The sequence below is a fragment of the Mus musculus genome, chromosome 2, assembly GCF_000001635.26.
Source record: "Mus musculus strain C57BL/6J chromosome 2, GRCm38.p6 C57BL/6J".
In the NCBI taxonomy this organism is placed as follows: domain Eukaryota; kingdom Metazoa; phylum Chordata; class Mammalia; order Rodentia; family Muridae; genus Mus; species Mus musculus.
Window position 1 is genome coordinate 13,847,646 of NC_000068.7, and position 21,717 is coordinate 13,869,362.

Here is a 21,717-nt window from a genome sequence, read left to right on the forward strand (position 1 = left end):
AAAAAGAAATGGATAATTTTCTCAATAAATACCATGTGCATGACCTTATTAAATCAAAATCAGAGAAGCAATTTAAATAGACCTATAAGCCCTAGTGAAATAGAAGCAATCTAGTGAAATAGAAGTCTACCAATCAAAAAAAAAAAAATGCCCAGAGGCAGATGGTTTTAGTGCAGAATTCTACCAGACTTTCAAATAAGAGTTAATGCCAATACTCCTCAAATTATTCCACAAAACATAAAACAGAAGCGACCATTCCCAGTTCATTCTAATGAGACCACAGTTATCCTGATACCAAATCACACAAAGATCCAACAAGGAAAGAAAATTACAGACCAATTATCCTTATGAACATTGATGCAAATATACTCAATAAAATACTTACAAACAGAATCCAAGAACACATACAATATATACAATGCACAAAAAGTTAAAAATGTAATCCACCATTTAAACAAACTGAAAGAAAAAACTCACATGATTATCTTATTAAAAGCATAAAAGAACTTTGATGAAAGTCCTGGGAAGGTTAAAACTACAAGGAACATATCTGTCTTAGTCAGGGTCTCTATTCCTGCACAAACATCATGACCAAGAAGCAAGTTGGGGAGGAAAGGGTTTATTTGGCTTACACTTCCATGCTGCTGTTCATCACCACAGGAAGTCATGTCTGGAACTCAAGCAGGTCAGGAAGCAGGAGCTGATGCAGAGGCCATGGAGGGATGTTCCTTACTAGTTTGCCTCCCCTGGCTTGCTCAGCCTCCTCTCTTATAGAACCCAAGACTGCCAGTCCAGAGATGGTCCCACCCACAAGGGGCCTTTCCCCTTTGATCACTAATTGAGAAGATGCCTTACAGCTGGATCTCATGGAGGCATTTCCTCAACTGAAGCTCCTTTCTCTGTGGTAACTCCAGCTGTGTCAAGTTGACACAAAACTAGCCAGTACAATTGACCCCTTGTCAACTTGACATACAAACACATCACTAGTAAGCCTCAACCCTTATATTCTTATTCATCCCCAAGGTCTAAATAACTTTAAACATCCCACAGTCTTTACATATTCTTAAAATTTCAATCTCTTTAAAATATCCATCTTTTTTAAAATCCAAAGTCTTTTTACAATTAAAACTCTCTTAACTGTGGGCTCCACTAAAATAGTTTCTTCCTTCAAGAGGGAAAATATCAGGGCACAGTCACAATCAAAAGCAAAAATCAATGTCCAACCTTCCAATGTCTGGGATCCAACTCACAATCTTCTGGGCTCCTCCAAGGGCTTGGTTCACTTCTCCAGCCATGCCCTTTGTAGCACATGCATCGTGCTCTAGGCTCCAGATGCCTGTACTCCACTGCTGCTGCTGTTCTTGGTGGTCATCTCATGGTTCTGGCATCTCCAAAACACTACATGACCCCTTCAGTCCTGGGCCTTCAATTGCAACTGTGGCTGTACCTTCACCAATGGCCTTTCATGGCCTCTCACAGTGTCAAGCCTCAGCTGCTCTTCGTGACCCCTTCATGCCTTCAAAACCAGTACCACCTGGGTGACCCTTACATATTACCAAGTCCCGCTGCAGCAGGAGTACAACCTTGGCTATCTCTGGAACACAGCCTCTTTGTGCTTTCAGAAGACTCTTCCCAGAAGATGTCACCTCAATGATGCTGGTCTCTTCTTAATCACCGCTAATTTCTTAGCTCCAACTAACCAGCATCAATAGTCCCAGTAATGCCAAGTTTTTGCTTTAGTAGTTCTGGTATCTTGTTAATCACAGCTGATTCTTCAGCCCCAGCTAACCAGAACCACAGAATCTTCACAATCAAAACAGCAATGGTCCTGAAAAGAGTCTTTAATTTTCCCTCTGAATTTTCACAAACCAGACCTCCATCTTCTACACTGTTCTCACATTATCTTCCAAGATCCTACACAGCATCTGACAGAGCTCTTAACAACGAATGGATCTTCAAGCCCAAAGTTCCAAAGTCCTTCCACAGTCCTCCCCAAAACATGGTCAGGTTGTCACAGGAATACCCCACTCTGCTGGTACCAATTTGTCTTAGTCAGGGTCTCTATTCCTGCACAAACATCATGACCAAGAAGCAAGTTGGGGAGGAAAGGGTTTATTTGGCTTACACTTCCATGCTGCTGTTCATCACCAAAGGAAGTCAGGTCTGGAACTCAAGCAGGTCAGGAAGCAGGAGCTGATGCAGAGGCCATGGAGGGATGTTCCTTACTAGTTTGCCTCCCCTGGCTTGCTCAGCTTCCTCTCTTATAGAACCCAAGACTGCCAGTCCAGAGATGGTCCCACCCACAAGGGGCCTTTCCCCTTTGATCACTAATTGAGAAGATGCCTTACAGCTGGATCTCATGGAGGCATTTCCTCAACTGAAGCTCCTTTCTCTGTGGTAACTCCAGCTGTGTCAAGTTGACACAAAACTAGCCAGTACAATATCCAAACAAAATAAAGACAATTTACACCAAGCCCATAGCCAACATCAAATTAAATGGAAAGAAACTCAAAGCAATTTCACTAAATTGGGAAACAGGACAAGGCTGTCCACCCTCTCCATACCTATTCAATATAATACTTCAATTCTTAGCTAGAGTGATAAGGCAACTGAAGGAGATCAAGGAGACACAAATTGGTAAGAAATATGTCAATAGATTTTTATTTGAAGATGGTCTGATAATATAAATAACTGAGTCTTAAAATTCCACCAGGGAACTCTTACAGCCAATAAACACATAGTTTTATCCAGTATCTGGATACAAAGTTAAGTCACAAAAATCAGCCCTCCTATATAGAAGTGACAACTGGACTGAGAAAGAAATAGGAAAAATAACACCTCTCACAATAACCTGAAACAATATAAAAAATATTGGAGTAACTCTAACCAAGCAAGTAAATGACAAGATTTAGAGTTTTGTCTTTAAAGAAAGAAATTAAAGAAAACAGCAGAAGATGGAAAAGATCTCCCATACCCAGAGATTTGTAGGATTAACATAGTAAAACTGATCTTCCTATCAAACACAGTCTACAGATTCATTGTTATCTCTGTCAAAATTCCAACACAGTTCTTCATAGACTTAGAAAGAAAAATTCTCGACTTCATATGGAAAAAAGAATAAACCCAGAATTTCTCAAACAATAAAAAAACTGTGGGATTGATGTCAGTGTTTGGAGGCTGATTATGGGATGGATCCCTGGGTATGATAGTCTCTAGATGGTCCATCCTTTCGTCTCAGCTCCAATCTTTGTCTCTGTAACTCCTTCCATGGGTGTTTTGTTCCCAATTCTAAGAAGGAGCAAAGTGTCCACACTTTGGTCTTCATTTTTCTTGAGTTTCATGTGTTTTGCAAATTGTATCTTGTATCTTGGGTATTCTAAGTTTCTGGGCTAATATCCACTTATCAGTGAGTACATATCATGTGAGTTCTTTTGTGAGTGGGTTACCTCACTCAGGATGATGCCCTCCAGGTCCATCAATTTGCCTAGGAATTTCATAAATTCATTCTTTTCAATAGCTGAGTAGTACTCCATTGTGTAAATGTACCACATTTTCTGTATCCATTCCTCTGTTGAGGGCCATCTGGGCTGTCTCTTGCAAGGCTATGCCGGAGCCTAGAAAACACAGAAGTGGATGCTCACAGTCAGCTATTGGATGGATCACAGGACCCCCAATGGAGGAGCTAGAGAAAGTACCCAAGGAGCTAAAGGGGTCTGCAACCCAATAGGTGGAACAACAATATGAACTAACCAGTACCCCCTGGAGCTCGTGTCTCTAGCTGCATATGTATCAGAAGATGGCCTAGTCGGCCATCAGTGGAAAGAGAGGCCCATTGGTCTTGCAAACTTTATATGCCTCAGTACAGGGGAATGCCAGGGTCAAGAAGTGGGAGTGAGGGAAGGAGGGGAGGGGGGGAGGGCTTGGGGGACTTTCTGGGTAGTATTGGAAATGTAAATGAAGAAAATACCTAATTAAAAAAAAAACTGTGGGAAGTCTCACCATTTCTGATCTCAAGAGGTACTACAAAGCTATAGTAATAAAAACAGCATGGTATTGGCATAAGAATAGACATTGATTAATTAAATGAAAGACTTATGAAGAAGTCAAAAATACAAAAAAAAGAAAGAAAGAAGGAAGGAAAGAAAGAAAGAAAGAAAAGAAAAGAAAAGAAAAGAAAAGAAAAGAAAAGAAAAGAAAAGAAAAGAAAGAAAAAGACATCTTCAATGAATGATGCTGGTCAAACTGAAAGACTGCATGTAGGAGAATGAAAATAGATCCATATCTGTTACCCTGTACAAAACTCAACACCAAATGGATTGAAGACCTCAGCATAAAACTAGGTACACTGAGTCTGATAAAAGAAACCTGGGGACTAGCTTTGTAGTCCTTGGTGCAGGAAAAAACTTCCTGAACAGAGGTCAGATAGAACAGTCAGTATTAATCAATGGGATCTCAGGAAACGGAGAAGTATTTGCATGGCAAAGGACACCTTCCATCAGACAACACAGCAGCTTACAAAATGTGTAAATATTTTACCTACTCCACATCTAATAGAGGGCTAATACTAAAAGATGTACAAAACTCAAGAAACTTGATTTCCAAAAACATAACCAATTTTAAAAGGAGGTACAGATCTAAACAGAAAATAAGGAAACACAAATGGATGAGAAACATTTAAAGAAATTTCAACATTCTTAGCCATCAGGGAAATAGAAATTGAAACTTCCTTGAGATTCCATCTTACACCCGAGAGAATATCTAAGATCAATAACACAAGTGACAGCTCATGTGGTGAGGATGTGGAGCAAGGGGAACACTCCTCCATTGGTGGTGGGAGTGCAAACTTGTACAGCTACTATGGAAATCAATAAAGTTCCTCACAGATGATATTTTAGCAACTTCAAGATCCAGTTATACCACTATTGTGCATATACACAGAGGATGCTCCATCCTACTACAAGAACATTTGCTCAACTATGTTCACTGCTGCTCTTTTCATAATAGGCAGAACTTGGAGACAACACAGAAGAATGGATAAGGAATGTATGGTACATTTACACAATGGAGAACTATTTTTTTTTCAAATGACATCATGAAACTTGCAGGCTAATGGATGGAACTAGAAAAAAAATCATCCTGAGTGAGGTAACCCAGATCCAGAAAGAAAAATATAGTATATATTTACTTATAACAGGATATTGGCCATTAAATAAATGACAACCAAACTGCAATCCATAGACCTAGAGAAGTTTAGCAAAGAGAAAAGCACTGGGAGGGTGGCACCTGAATCCCCACTAGAAGAGGGAAATAAACAAGACTTTATTGGTGGACTGAAGCTGTAAAGGGAGATGAAAATGGGAGAATCAGGTGGGAAGTGGGGCAGGGTGGAATTAAGGGAGAACAGGAAGGTAGAAATGACTATAACTGAAGGACCTTTGAGGGATGGTATGGAAACCTTATAAAGTGGAAAGTTCCTATAAGATATGAAGGTGATCCTAATGAAGTCTCCAAATAATGAGGGAGATTAAATCCCCATTGGTCATCTCTTTTCACTAAACCTAGCTTCCAGCCCTGGGACTGTTTCACCCAACTAAGTTGTTGGCCAACAGATTTCTATGGAAATCTCAAAAAAAAAAAAAAAAAAAAAAAAACCAAAAACAAAACACTCCAGGCTGTCACCAAGACAATGGGTTGCTCTCCACATATGGTCCATTTCTGCATTTCTGAAAACAACAACCACACAACTCACTGATCATGGAGAGGTCAAGCTGGTGCCTGCATAGAACCTTCATCTCCATATTCTAGTGACTATGACACAGAAAGGAACTCTGTTGACTGCCAAAAGAGAAATGTAAATACCAACTCAACACAAAACTTTTGATCTACAATCTGTTCTGCGTTCAAAATATGTAAGGACAATGGTGGCATAAACTATGCAAGTAACTAACCAATATCTGATTTGACTTAAGGTCTACTCCATGGAACCCATATCTGGCGCTGCTTGGGTGACTAAGAACTAGAGACTAAATAGCCCAGAAACCTAGGGTAAAACCAAATACTACTGGCCTAAAAACAAAAACAAAGAAAAAAGTAACAATAAAAAAGACTTCTAATCTTATTTTGCTATACTCATAGATCAGTGCCCTTTTCAGCCATCGTCAAAGAGGCTTCCTCCTTCAGCATATGAAAACTAAAATGGACAACCACAGCCAGACATTAAACAGAGAGAGACATTAGGGATGTATAGCTCTAAATGAGATATCTACATCAAATCCCTCCTCTCACACCTCAGGACACCCCTCAAAAATGAAGGCAGAAGGAGTGGGGAAGGCCAAAGGAATAGAGGACACCAGGATAAGAAGTCCCTCTTAAAATAACTGGGCAAAGTTCATATGAACTCAGAGTCTGCAGCAGCAATCACAGGGCTTACATGGGTCTGCTCCAGGTCCTCTGTATATATAGTATAGTTTTCAGTTTAACACTTTTATGAGACTTCTAAGTGTGTAAATGAGTGGGTCTCTTGGTTCTTGTGCCTTCTCTTGGGACTTATTTTTGTGTTTGCTTGGCTTGTCCAACTTTAATATGATGGCTTTTTTGTTTTATCTTATTATATTTTATTTTTTAAAGAAAGAATGTAATACTGAAAGATTACGTACTGCTTGATTACAGTCATATTGTAGTCTATAAAAAATGAAAACTGTAGATAAAAGCTATATAAGAAAATCAACAACAACAAAAAGAATATCAACAAAAAAGAAAGAAAGAAACCACAGCTGCTCATATATATGGCTTCCTTGGGGTCTAGAACAAGAAATATACAAGGTAAGCCTAAAATAGTGTGATACTTAAAATAAACCTAAGAGACCATGCCAAAAGGACTTCAAGAGCCAAGTTGAAGAATTTCAAATTGGCCAATGATGGATAATTTAAACATCAAAGAAATTACAGCTATAATTAATTGAAACACTTCAAACTCGTGTTAGGCCATTAGTCAATGTTCGTTCTAAAAAAAAAAGTCATTGACTGCCAGCTCCTTGCGGGCAGGTCCAGACGAGAGGAAAGAGGTCCTGTCCCACTGATTCTCTCTGGGACTAAGAGGGATGGTGAGTGTTGATGGCCCAAAAGAAACACATCAAGCAGAGAATCTTGTCAAAGCAGGACTCAACTTTATGGCAGCAGCCTCTCGCTTATATAAGTTCAGAACATAGGGAAGGGGATTTTTGGTGGAATAAAATGATATAGGAGGTAGGGAAGGGTGGACGGAGGGTGTAGAATGACTGAAAGGGCCAATGGCAAAGCTCTACATCAGAAACCATGGGGCAGAGGCAGGCCAAATAGGTCTTGTTGAGTCACCCCAATATGAAAGTGACTGAGACAGGCCTCAAAACTTGAGCCAGGCTTAGGCTCTCCCTCAAGGTCACAGAAACTCAAGCCTGGTTTGGGTTTGTCCTCAAAGCCCAAACCAGGACCAAAATGGGGTCCAAGAATTGGCTTGATGTAGAAGATGCTGAGCACCAACTAGTTGTTTTGAAAACTCATGAAGACACTATAAAATCAAAGTGTTATCTTTATCTTGGCTTACATGTTTTGACTGTAACGAAAATTTTGGAATTTTAATGCAGCTAATATATGAAGAAAAAATTGTAAGATCAGAATACTGTGTAAGTGACAAGTCTTGGTTTTTAATTGAGGATACACTTTTTTTTTCCTTTTTTTCTCATACTTTGGATAAATAAAACAAGACACTAAGAAAGCAGCACAGCATGTGACTGCCAGCTGGACAGTTTGTAGGAAACAGGCCACAGAACCACAAATGCTCAGCAACGCTCCATAATCTTCAAAACCATCATCCATGACAGGAAGTAATCCCTGGGTAAAGGAGCTACTTGAGTCCTGTTTTCACAGAAACCTCTGTTCTCAGTACAGCACATGGCCAACACTATTCCCCCTTGATACCAAAAGCATGTGTTAGTTAAGTAGCCATTTATAAATCTATAACAAATAAATCTGGATCCAGGCAATCATCATTAATGTCTGCTGATGTCACAGAGCGCCTCCTGGTGGCAAGATGCAAAGACATTTGCAATGTATTACCATCAAAACCTCAAGTCAGTATTAACCCTTTACTCCTTACTGTCCAGCTCATGGGAAATTCAAAAAAGAGAAAGGATTTTACAGCAGACACTATGGCGATACAATCAAAACATTATAGGTATGGAAGCTAAACAAACAAGAAATCCGGTTCCTTTAATAAGTAACTTATAGGTGGGCATGTTGAGATATACTTATAATCCGAGCTTTCACAAGGCAGAGGCAGGAGAGCTGTGATTGAAGGCCAGCCATGAGGAAAATGAAATATCAATAGATTAAAAGAATATGAGAAATGTCAATAAATCCCACAGACCTTATTTGGATCTCAATTCTAGCAAGTCAATTATTTAAAATTATAATAGAACCAGAAAAATTTAAACACTATGTAAATAGCGTCTAAAATTAAGAAATTGAGACTGAGGAGATAGCTTAGTTTGTAAAGTGCTTGTCATACAAATATGCAGACCTGGATTTGATCCCTAGTGCTCACATAAACATCTGAGCATGATGCATGTGCTAGTAATGCCAGCACTGGGAGGCAAATATAGGATGATCCTTGGGGCCCACCAGCCTGCCTGCCTGCTTACTCTAACTGGGGAAAGCCCAGGATCCAGTGAGACTGCCTCAAAAGACAGGGTGGGTGAAACTTGAAAAATGACATCTGAGGTTGACTTCTGGCTTGCACATGCAACTACTCACACATACACACACACATTACACAAAAATTAAATTATTTTTAGTGTGTTTAGGTTTAATAATGATTTTCCAGTTATATTTCAGGGAGTTCTTTGTAGACAGCAGATGCCTAAAAGATGGCGCCGATTTCTGGTACACTGTGGCCATAAACAACCTTACTGCGCCTGCGCTAGTCACCATTTGGCGCCAACCCCTCTCCAGCGGGTGCATGATAATGAAGTGTCGACAGGCTGACCAATCCCAGGAGGACACATAGCCCTCCCCAGTGCTGGGGTGTATATAAGCAGTCCTCCCTGGGTTCCCGGGATCCCCGTAGCAGCATCGAGGTGTTCCTGCAATAAAGCGGTTGAGAAGAATCCTACCGTGTTGTGTCTTCCTTGCCAGACGAGGTGGACGCAACAGTTCTTATGCTTTAAGGATGCATAGTAATACACTTTTGGACCAAAACATAAATAAAAGATTTGATTTATTGCAAATGGAGGTTGCCCTTCTTGCCCCCTCCCCTGAAAAAGACAAGCAATGGGCCAAATTTGCTCTTGAGTTTACAAACAAGCAATGAAATGTTTACTATCCTCTATGCTCAAATTTTTGCTTGAATTTTTACATCAGGATGCCTGTCCTGATTAGGTTTTTGGTTTGTGTCAATTTGACACCAACTAGAGACACCTGGGAACAAGAATATCAACTGAAGAACTGACTCCATCAGATTGGCCTGTGGAAATATCTGTGGGGCATTATCTTGATCAATGATTGATGAAATAGCCTGGCCTACTGTGGGTGGCATCACCCCTAGGAAGGTGGCCATAAGCTGCATATGATGATAAATATTTGAACCTAGAAGCAAACCAGGAAGCAACATTCTATCTCGGTCTCTGCTTCAGTTCCCATCTCCAGTTCCCTGTCTTAAGTTTCTACTTTGGCTTGCCTCAATGAAAGACTGTGATTGGAAAGTATAAGCCAAATAAAACCATTTTCTCCCAGAGTGGTTTATCACAGCAACAGAAAGCAAACTAAGTACAAAGTTTTAAGCCCACACACTCATGTCCCCATTTTATTATTCATAGTTTGTCTCAGCCAGTTCACCTATAATGAGCATGTTAGATTAATGGCCTGAGTTACCAAGCTATTTGAAAATGAGCCCCACATTGGCAGGATAAATCATACTGTAACTGTGACATATTTCCCTTGACGGTGTTGTATATCATTTGTCAATGAATGTTAATAAACGCTAGGTGGCATAGTGATTACTTTATACTAAATGGGCAAAATAGAAACCTGATTATCTCACTAACATGAGAAAAACTATCTGTCAACATTGGGGCATGGTGACATCACTTTTGAAACTATGTCATTTCTTAATAGAAGTATCATTTTTTTCATTTTACAATCACAGTGTTGCCTATATATTACAGTTTACCTAAACTTAATCTTTTAACCTTTTGTTTCCATGGTAACAATTATTCTTGAATTTGTTCATCTTCTAATATGTTACAACATGGCTGTAGATGAAAACATCTTTATTCATTTTTAAATTACAGCATTGCCTGTTTATTACTACCTAAGCTTATTTTTTAAAACTTGCCTATATATAAAAATAATTATTTTTGCATATGTTCATTTCCCAACATTCTATAACATGACTGTACTCTGGCAGAATAAAGATAAAATTGAACTCTGCATAGTTATGTAGGAAGGATAATTTTGTATTCTTCAAACTAGACTGACACAACATATTCCAATGCTACAAAAATTAATATGAAGTAGCCATGAGTCTTTTCTCTAATATCTGCATGTTGTTTTCAGCTTCTAACTCTTGTATCATTAATTGATCCTAACTCATGTTAGTGTTCCATCCAGCTGATTTGTTTCATTACCAAAATAATATATCAATCTATTTTTTTAGTACATGACTAATTTAATGCACTGAGATTTTAATTAATGGCTTTTAATTTAAATATTCCAACTCTAGTACATTATTTTAAACAACAACAACAACAACAACAACAAAAAAAAACTAGACTTAGACTCCAGTGATACTGGTTGAAAGACCAGTGCCTTTGGCTGTCTAGAGGTTCCCTTTGCTTGGTGGTATTGGTACACTTTTTTCATTTCTCTGGGTTCCAGTATACTTCATTCAATCCTTCATTGACTAAATATTTATTTGCTTCCTAAGTGAGCAGATGCAGGCAGAGTCTAGGAATACAGAGGTGAGCATAGCATTGAATCTTCACAGAGGGACCTGAGGGAGAAATCTTTAAGGGTTGGCAGGAGGCAGAAGTATTAGGAACAAAGGTAAATTCGGTGGTGTTGAGGAAAAGAGCCAGTGTACGGTGCAGAAGCTGGGTTTAGAATAAGGAAGAAATAAAAGACAGTAAGTAGAGAAGCACACCACAGAATGGTGAGGTTGAATTCGATGACCTGTTAGATCCTTCTACACACATAATTCTGTATCAGTGGCATCAGAATATCTTGCTTCACCATTTGCCATTTTCATGATTATTTGTAGATTCTTTTCTTCTCTAAACCTCTGTGCCCTAATCCATCAAATAGTGGTGTTTACACACTCAAAGTCTGCTTGGCATTCTCTACCTAAATAGTGACAGTTAATATTTGCTTTTGCATTTCCCTTCTCGAAACATCTCCTGTATGCGTTCTTACTTTATTCCAGAAAAAAGCCCTAAGAGTGACTTGGGCGATTTATAACAGGCTTTATCACTTTTGTATTTACCAAAAAAAGGAGACTCAAACTCAAACAGGATACATTTGACACGACCGCAGAATCCCTCTGACCTCTCATTCAGCCCACCTTTGATGATCACACAGTATTCTATTTTAGCTTCCATTTGAAAAGGCAAGGAACTTCATCCCCTACTGGGGACTTGTACAGATTTGTTCATCTCGCACCGTGAGATGTCAGGCTCCCCTTTGGGTTGTTCCTACTCTTCCAAAGGATCGATCTTACACAGAAGCACTTTCTCTGCTGCTAAGCCTTGTGTTTCAGAGATTCAAGGTTATGAATGTCCTGCCAGTCAACCTGTTTGAATGAAGACCTGTAAGTGTTTTTAATCATTTTTATGTGTGCTAAAGTCTCTCTCCTGCCTTTCTTCCATTATTTTGGATTTTCTGAAATAAAGCTTTCTCTACAAAGAGTTTCTTAAAGCTTCTGCTAGAAATTGCCTCAATGGGGATAACATATCTCAAATAAAAAGTCACTCCATCTTAGTCTGTAAGCTCATCCTCTCCTGAAAATTCAGACTCAAAGCCATGCCTAGCTTACTTTTTACTTGAATTGCAGGTAATAAAGAGAACTAAGAATCTATCATGGCTTTAGGAGAATGAGAGGAGGGTGATGGCTCCCCGGGCACACAGTGCAACAGTCTCTCCTCCATGTAAACATTTTAGAGCTGACCTCTCTGCTAGCTAAAAATGTCAGGACAAGGCTTGCTGGCTCTAGATGCCATGCACCCGGGAGTATAGCACCACCTTAATTCTCTCCCAGACAGTTCCTGTGTGATACAGAAGGAGGAATAAGATGCCTCCTTTCTGACAGCCACTGGAAGGTGATGCTCAACGATGTTCCATAACTCTATTAAGGAAATGCAAATGCACTTTAATCTTACCAAAGATTCTTCTCCTCTTTGTATGTGCCAAATTCTCCTGCTACTCCAACAAAGTGTCTTTTTCTTAATCCTCTGTATCCTTGGGTTGGGAAAATGCCTGGAACCCATGCCTTGTGCCTGTACCCATGGCTCTGTGGCCCTCCTTTGAGCTCTGATTTCCCTTCCTAAGCTATGCCAGTAGCATCTCACTTTAAGTACTTAGCATAGCTCCCTGCATATGGTAGGCAGGAGCTAAGAAAATGTAAATCAAACAGAATTCTTCTATATCAAACCCAAAGGACTGTGTGTACCAAAAAGATGCTAAAAAGAATAATGCATTCCTTTGAAGCCTTAGAGGAGGTGGGGAAAACGTTATTAACAATGAGACCGTACACTTCAAATTACGGATCTCAGAATCCTAAGTTCTTAATTCAAGCCATAAACGTAGGCATCAAATTGCTCTTGCTACAAAAGCAAAGAGAGTGATATGGGAGGGGGATTATATGCTGATGGCTTGAGTGGTTTTTATGATGGGAGAAACCTGTCTATCATGGAATTCAGACTGCTGCATGCAGCAGCGCCATTACAGCTTAGCAAGCACGAGGCTGTGAGAGGTCGCACTTTAAGTGTGTTTCCCTGAAAATTATCTCTGACCATTTTTCTTGAACAATTTTTTTTTTTACCAAAAATAAGTTCTTTGCTGAAAAAAAAAGGACAAAAGTAAAAAGAACTGAATATTGATGCCAGACATCAATACTGACAGGAGATTCCCAGAATAGACAGGAACACAATGCTTGGCTTTGTTGGTTTCCTGACTCTTTGGGGACCTTGGAATGATTTATTCTACAAAGATAAAATTGCAGGTTGGAAATCGCCATCATTAGATTCTTTGTTAGAAATCAATCAGTTAAGCCAGGTGGTCCTTTACAACCTTACACCATTATGGTTTGGATCAAAGACCATGAGAGACGCTATAATCATTAAAAGATGAGCCATAGTATAAGGATGTAAGGTCACTGGGATTGTGTCCTTGAAGGGGATCTTGAGACCATAGCCCCTTCTCTGTCTCTCTTTGGTTCCTGATTGCCATGGGATAAACAATACTCTCACCATGGTACACTGTACCATGACAGTGTCCAAGCAACGAAGAGCTGAAACTCCTGAAACTGTGATCCAAAGTAAAGACTCATTCCTTCTGAGAGGCTTTTTACTATTAGTATTAGTATAAGTTAAATACATGAGTAGTGAAAGTTAAATAGGCACATAATAAAATATGTATAAGCCCTTCCGGTCAGCCCCAGCACTCGGTCACCTAGGGCCCAGAGTCAGCAGACACCCCCACAGTCCCTAGAGGACTCTCTACTAGATCTGCCAAAAACTCTGACACACCAGAATCTCAGGTTCACAGGAGCCCACAATCAAAGGATCACAGAGAAAGCTGGACTCTGAGGAGTCCTGAATAAATTGGGATTATAGGAAGGACAAGCTCCAGTCAGATATATTGAGGGCAGAAAGCACTTGAGGTAATCAGATGGCAGGAGGCAAGCATAAGAACAGAAGCAACAGAAACCAAGGTTACTTGGCATCATCAGAAGCAAACACTCCCACCTTAGCAAGTCCTGGATACACCATCACACCAGAAAAGCAAGGCATGGATCTAAAGTCACTTCTCATGATGATGATGGAGGGCATTAAGAAGGAAATACAGGAAAACACAGGTAAACAGCTAGAAGCCTTTAAAGAGGAAACACAAAAATCCCTTAGAGAGTTACAGGAAAACACTAAAAAACAGGTGATGGAATTGAACAAGACCTCAGGATCTAAAAATGGAAGTAGAAACAATGAAGAAAACCCAAAGGGAGACAACTCTCGAGATAGAAACCCTAGAAAAGAAATCAGGAACCATAGATGAGAGCAGCAGAAATAGAATACAAGAGAGAATCTCAGGTGCAGAAGATTCCAGAGAGAACATGGACACAACAGTCAAAGAAAATGCAAAATGCAAAAAGATCCTAACCCAAAACATCCAGGAAATACAGGACATAATGAGAAGACCAAGCCTAAGGAGAATAGGTATAGAGAAGAATGAAGATTTTCAACTTAAAGGCCCAGTAAATATCTTCAACAAAATTACAGAAAAAAAACTTTCCATATCTAAAGAAGGAGATGCCCATGAACATACAAGAAGACTACAGAACTCCAAATAGACTGGACCAGAAAAGAAATTCCTCCCGACACATAATAATGCACTAAATAAAAACTGCATATTAAATGCACTAAGGGAAAAAGGTCAAGTAACATATAAAGGCAGGCCTCCTAGAATTGCTCCAGACTTCTCACCAGAGACTATGAAAGCCAGAAGATTCTGGACAGATGTTATACAGACACTAAGAGAAGACAAATGCCAGCCCAGTATACTATACCCAGCCAAACTCTCAATTACCAATTACTTTTGGAGAAACCAGAGTATTCCATGATAAAACCAAATTCACATAATATCTTTCCACGAATTCAGCCCTTCAAAGGATAATAAAGGGAAAACACCAATACAAGGACAGAAACTACACCTTAGAAAAAGCAAGAAAGTAATCCTTCAACAAACCTAAAAGAAGACAGCCACAAGAACAGAATCCCAACTCTAACAACAAAAATAACAGGAAGAAACAATTACTTCTCCTTAATATCTCTGAATGTAAGTGGATTCAATTCCCCCCCAAAAATGACATAGACTAATAGATTGGCTACACAAACAGGACCCAACATTCTGCTGCTTACAGGAAACCAATCTCAGGGAAAAAGACAGATACTACCTCAGAGTGAAAGACTGGGAAACATTTTTCCCGGCAAACAGTCTGAAGAAAGAAGCTGGAGTAGCCATTCTAATATCTAATAAAATCAAATTCCAACCCAAAGTTATCAAAAAAGACAAGGAGGGGCACTTCATACACATCAAAGGTAAAATCTTCCAAAATGAACTCTCAATTCTGAATATCTATGCTCCAAATGCAAGGGCAGCCACATTCATTAAAGAGACTTTAGTAAAGCTCAAAGTACACATTGCACCTCACACAATAATAGTGGGAGACTTCAACACCTCACGCTCATCAATGGACAGATCCTGGAAACAAAAACTAAACAGAGACATAGGGAAAATTACATAAGTTACGAAACAAATGGATTTAACAGATATCTACAGAACATTTTATCCTAAAACAAAAGTATATACCCTCTTCTCAGCACCTCGTGGTACCTTCTCTGAAATTGACATAACAACAGATCCTGAAGAAATCCAAAATACCATCAGATCCTTCTACAAAAGGCTATACTCAACAAACCTGGAAACCCTGGATTAAGTGAACAAATTCCTAGACAGATACCAGGTACCAAAGTTAAATCAGGATCAAGTTAATGATCTAAACAGTCCCATATCTCCTTCTTGCGCGCGCTCAACTAGTCAGGAAGAACGATGCTGCAACAGGATCCTTCTGCACACGTTTATTCAGTCCTGTTTCTTCTTGTTTATATCTCTCTTGTTTATATCTCCCCTGTTTATATCTCCCTTGTTTTTATATCTCCCCCGAACCCTGGGCCTCTCACTCCTTTTATACTCTCTCTCATCCACGCACCGCAGGCCACACCCCCTCGCCAGTCACGAGGCTTCAGCTAATCAGGGCAGCAGGGGCAAATCTCCACCAAATTGGATTCACCTGAATCCTGGTACACCTGCGCAGCACTCAAGATGTTTGTGTCTTATATGAGGAAGTCAGGTGCAAGTCATACGACTTAGCTACAGTCCCTGGCGCCTTTAGGACTGCCGCCACACCTGCTCCTAACATCTCCCCCTTTTTTCTTTTCTGGCAGAGAGAATGTCTGTAGATAGCCCCCCGCAGCCATGCCCCTTACCCGTCCTTGGGTGACAAACAGCATTGGTTTGATCCCTGTCTTAGGTTGGTGACATGCCCAGGGAGTCTTATCACTGACTACCTCTCTATTATGCCAAGCCACACCTGGGGAGATTGTGTTTTGCTTGTGGCAGGTGCATCAAAAGGCCAGGATGTTGATTAATCTATGGCCAGATCTTAATTGCTGCAAGCAAGCCTCATGGGTGAAGGTAGAGGTCTGATCCCCAGTGTGCAAGCATAGGGGCCCTACACAAAACCATCCCTTAGGCTCATCACCCAGAGAGGTCTTGGCCAGCTCCCGTGTCGTTTTTCCTGGGGGAAGGGAACTAGGACACTGAACCTTCATGCAATCAGACATGCCTTCCACAGGATGCCAACAGCAAGCTATCCTCTGTGCAGTGCTTAGCCTCGCACCCCACGGCATAACGCAGCATAATTTCTTTTAGAGTGGCAAACCAAATCTAAGGAGATTGTCCCGCCTCCACTGCAGCAAAAGCCTATGCTACCATGGCGAAAGTGCGGGCCGCACACTCTGCACCTAACACATGTGCCAAACACAAAACACACACACACACTATAACAAGCATACATCCCAGGGCTCTCATCCCCACTCATCTTCCCTGAAGCAAGGGATAGATAGCCAGCGGGGCTATCTCTTTAAGGGGAATTCAGGGACCAAAAAGCGTGGAAAAATTTGAATGTCATGTCGAGCTGGTATCGGCTTCTGGAATACCGAAAGGATCTCCCATCTCGGCTCCATCCTTTGTGCTTGTGGGATCATCCACCACATCCACAGGGGCAACTGGATCAGGAGCCTCATTCTTGTAGCGTCTCACCAATCTCTCCGGCACCCAAAGAGGTTCTGTCTGGTCCTGTGGAAACACACAAACAGACCCTCTCGCCCACGTCAACACCTGATCTGGTCGATCCCAGGGGAGATGGACACAATACCTCGTGGTGATGAGACCATAACCTCAATCACCTGTGTGTCCATCTGGGGAGTCAATACGCCAAATCTCTGGACAGAAGGTCCACCTATAGGCGGCTGACGAGGAGGCATAGGGAGAGGACGCAGAAGCTAATTCGCCTTCCTCCTCCGCCTCAGCTCTTTTATTTCGTCCTTTCTGTTCACCTGATTTTACTGTGTCTTCTTTTTCCTTTTTCTTTTTAAGCCCTTCTCTTCCTCCGACATACTTTCTTGTTGCTCTATAAGGATTTTCTGACCTGTCTTGACTACCTTTACACACAATTTCAAACAGTAACAGAGTCCATATATCAGAACAAACAAGACCAAAACTATCAGACCTACCCACAAAGGGTCAATGGGAGAAAAAAGCATAACTACACAGCGAGGATCTATTGATCACTACACTGAGGTTATCATAGTTCCTTAACTTGTCCCCAAACCGGGAACCTTAACTTGTCCCAAAACCAGGAACCTTAACTTGTCCCAAAGCCTGCTTCCTGGCAACTTTATATTCGCCTCTATTTTATCCGAGGTCCTTCCCAAACTCCTGGGTTACTTTGTGCCTACTTCCTGGCAACTTTATGCTCACCTCTATTTTATCCAAGGTCCTTCCCAAACTCCTGGGGTCGCAAGTTTCACTCACTGCGAACTTACCCTGCCGGCAACCACTGACTGCTGAAAGTTCTGAACTCGGTGGGGGAGTCGGTTCCCCGTACGGGCCACCAATTGTCGCGCCCGCTCTCGACCAGCAAGAACGACGCGACCACCAGTCCTTCTAACAGCAGTTTATTCAGTCTTCATCTTTCTTCTTTCTCTTCATCAGTACCGTTCCCCAGCTGAAGAGTTCTGAATCCACGCCGGATCCTTCTCAACAGTCTGTTTTAAGGGAACACTTTATTAACCGCTCCTTCCCAGTGATGCAGTTCTGAATCCTCCCTGTAGCAGGGGGTCTTCGCTCATGCCTGAAGATGTTTCTTTTCCCGGGTTTCAGCACCAACTCTTGTGCGCGCTCAACTAGTCAGGAAGAACGATGCTGCAACAGGATCCTTCTGCACACGTTTATTCAGTCCTGTTTCTTCTTGTTTATATCTCTCTTGTTTATATCTCCCCTGTTTATATCTCCCTTGTTTTTATATCTCCCCCGAACCCTGGGCCTCTCACTCCTTTTATACTCTCTCTCATCCACGCACCGCAGGCCACACCCCCTCGCCAGTCACGAGGCTTCAGCTAATCAGGGCAGCAGGGGCAAATCTCCACCAAATTGGATTCACCTGAATCCTGGTACACCTGCGCAGCACTCAAGATGTTTGTGTCTTATATGAGGAAGTCAGGTGCAAGTCATACGACTTAGCTACAGTCCCTGGCGCCTTTAGGACTGCCGCCACACCTGCTCCTAACATATCCTAAGAAACAGAAGCAGTCATTAATAGTCTCCCAACCAAAAATAAGCCCAGGACCAGATGGGTTTAGTACAGAGTTCTATCAGATCTTCAAAGAAGATCTAATTCCAGTTCTGCACAAACTATTCCACAAAATAGAAGCAGAAGGCACTCTACCCAATTCATTCTATGAAGCCACAATTACTCTGATACCTAAACCACAGAAAGATCCAACAAAGATAGAGAACTTCAGACCAATTTCCCTTATGAATAACAATGCAAAAATACTCAATAAAATTCTCACTAACCGAATCCAAGAACACATCAAAACAATCATCCATCGTGACCAAGTAGGTCTTATTCCAGGGATGCAGGGATGGTTTAATATATGGAAAACCATCAACATAATCCATTATATAAACAAACTAAAAGACAAAAACCAATAATCATCTCATTGAACTTGGAGAAAGCATTTGACAAAATCCAATACCCATTCATGATAAAAGTCTTGGAAAGATCAGGAATTGAAGGCCCATACCTAAACATGATAAAAGCAATCTACAGGAAACCAGTAGCTAACATCAAAGTAAATGGTGAGAAGCTGGAAGCAATCCCACTAAAATCAGGGACTAGACAAGGCTGCTCACTTTTTCCCTACCTAATCAACATTGTACTTGAAGTCCTAGACAGAGCAATTAGACAACAAAAGGAGATCAAGGGGGTACAAATTGGAAATGAAGAAGTCAAAATATCACTCTTTGCAGATGATATGATAGTATATATAAGTGACCCTAAATATTCCACCAGAGAACTCCTAAACCTGATAAACAGCTTCGGTGAAGTAGCTGGATATAAAATTAACTCAAACAAGTCAATGGCTTTTCTCTACACAAAGAATAACCAGGCTGAGAAAGAAATTAGGGAAACAACACCCTTCTCAATAGTGACAAATAATATAAAATACCTTGGTGTGACTCTAACTAAGGAAGTAAAAGATCTGTATGATAAGAACTTCAAGTCTCTGAAGAAAGAAATTAAAGAAGATCTCAGAAGATGGAAAGATCTTCCATCCTCATGGATTGGCAGGATCAATATAGTAAACATGGCTATCTTGCCAAAAACAATCTATAGATTCAATGCAATCCCCATCAAAATTCCAACTCAATTCTTCAACAAATTAGAAAGAGCAATTTGCAAATTCATCTGGAATAACAAAAAACCTAGGATAGCAAAAACTCTTCTCAAGGATAAAAGAACCTCTGGTGAAATCAGCATGCCTGACCTAAAGCTGTACTACAGAGAAATTGTGATAAAAACTGCATGGTACTGGTATAGTGACAGACAAGTAGACCAATGGGATAGAATTGAATACCCAGAAATGAACCCACACACCTATGGTCATTTGATCTTTGACAAGGGAGCTAAAACCATCCAGTGGAAAAAAGACAGCATTTTCAACAAATGGTGCTGGCACAAATGGCACTTATCATGTAGAAGAATATGAATTGATCCATTCCTATCTCCTTGTACTAAGTTAAATCTAAGTGGATCAAGGAACTCCAAATAAAACCAGTGGCAGTGAAACTTATAGAGGAGAAAGTGGGGGAAAGCCTGGAAGATATGAGCACGGGGGGAAAATTCCTGAATAGAACAGCAATGGCTTGTGCTGTAAGATCGAGAATTGACAAATGGGACCTCATAAAATTGCAAAGCTTCTGTAAGGGAAGACACAATAAGACAAAAAGACCACCAACAGACTGGGAAAGGATCTTTACCTTTCCTAAATCAGATAGGGAACTAATATCCAATATATATAAAGAACTCAAGAAGGTGGACTCCAGAAAATGAAATAACCCCATTAAAAAATGGGGCTCAGAGCCAAACAAAGAAGTCTCACCTGAGGAATACTGAATGGCTGAGAAGCACGTGAAAAAATGTTCAACATCATTAATTATCATGGAAATGCAAATCAAAACAACCCTGAGATTTCATCTCACACCAGTCAGAATGGCTAAGATCATAAATTCAGGTGACAGCAGATGCTGGCAAGGATGTGGAGAAAGAGGAACATGCCTCCATTGTTGGTGAGATTGCAAGCTTGTACAACCACTCTGAAAATCATTCTGGTGGTTCCTCAGAAAATTGGACATAGTACTACCGGAGGATCCCACAATACCTCTCCTGGGCATATATCCAGAAGATGTTCCAACTGGTAAGAAAGACACATGCTCCTCTATGTTCATAGCAGCCTTATTTATAATAGCCAGAAGCTGGGAAGAACCGAGATGCCCCTCAACAGAGGAATGGATACAAAAAATGTGGTACATTTACACAATGGAATACTACTCAGCTATTAAAAAGAATGAATTTATGAAATTCCTAGGCAAAAATGGTTGGACCTGGAGGGCATCATCCTGAGTGAGGTAACCCAATCACAAAAGAGCTCACATGATATGTACTCACTGATAAGTGGATATTAGCCCAGAAACTTAGAATACCCAAGATATAAGATACAATTTGTGAAACACATAAAACTCAAGAAGAACGAAGACCAAAGTGTGGACACTGCCTCTTCTTAGAATTGGGAACAAAACACCCATGGAAGGAGTTACAGAGACAAAGTTTGGAGCTGAGACGAAAGGATGGACCATCTAGAGACTGCCATATCCAGGGATCCATCCCATAATCAGCCTCCAAACGCTGACACCATTGCATACACTAGCAAGACTTTGCTGAAAGGACCCTGATAGAGCGTCTCTTGTGAGACTATGCCGTGGCCTAGCAAACACAGAAGTGGATGCTCACAGTCAGCTATTGGATGGATCACAGGGCCCCCAATGGAGGAGCTAGAGAAAGCACCCAAGGAGCTAAAGGGATCTGCAATCCTATAGGTAGAACAACAATATGAACTAACCAGTACCCCCCGGAGCTCGTGTCTCTAGCTGCATATATATCAGAGGATGGCCTAGTTGGCCATCAGTGGAAAGAGAGGTCCATTGGTAGTGCAAACTTTATATACCTCAGTACAGGGGAATGCCAGGGCCAAGAAATGGAGTGGGTGGGTAGGGGAGTCGGGGGGGGGG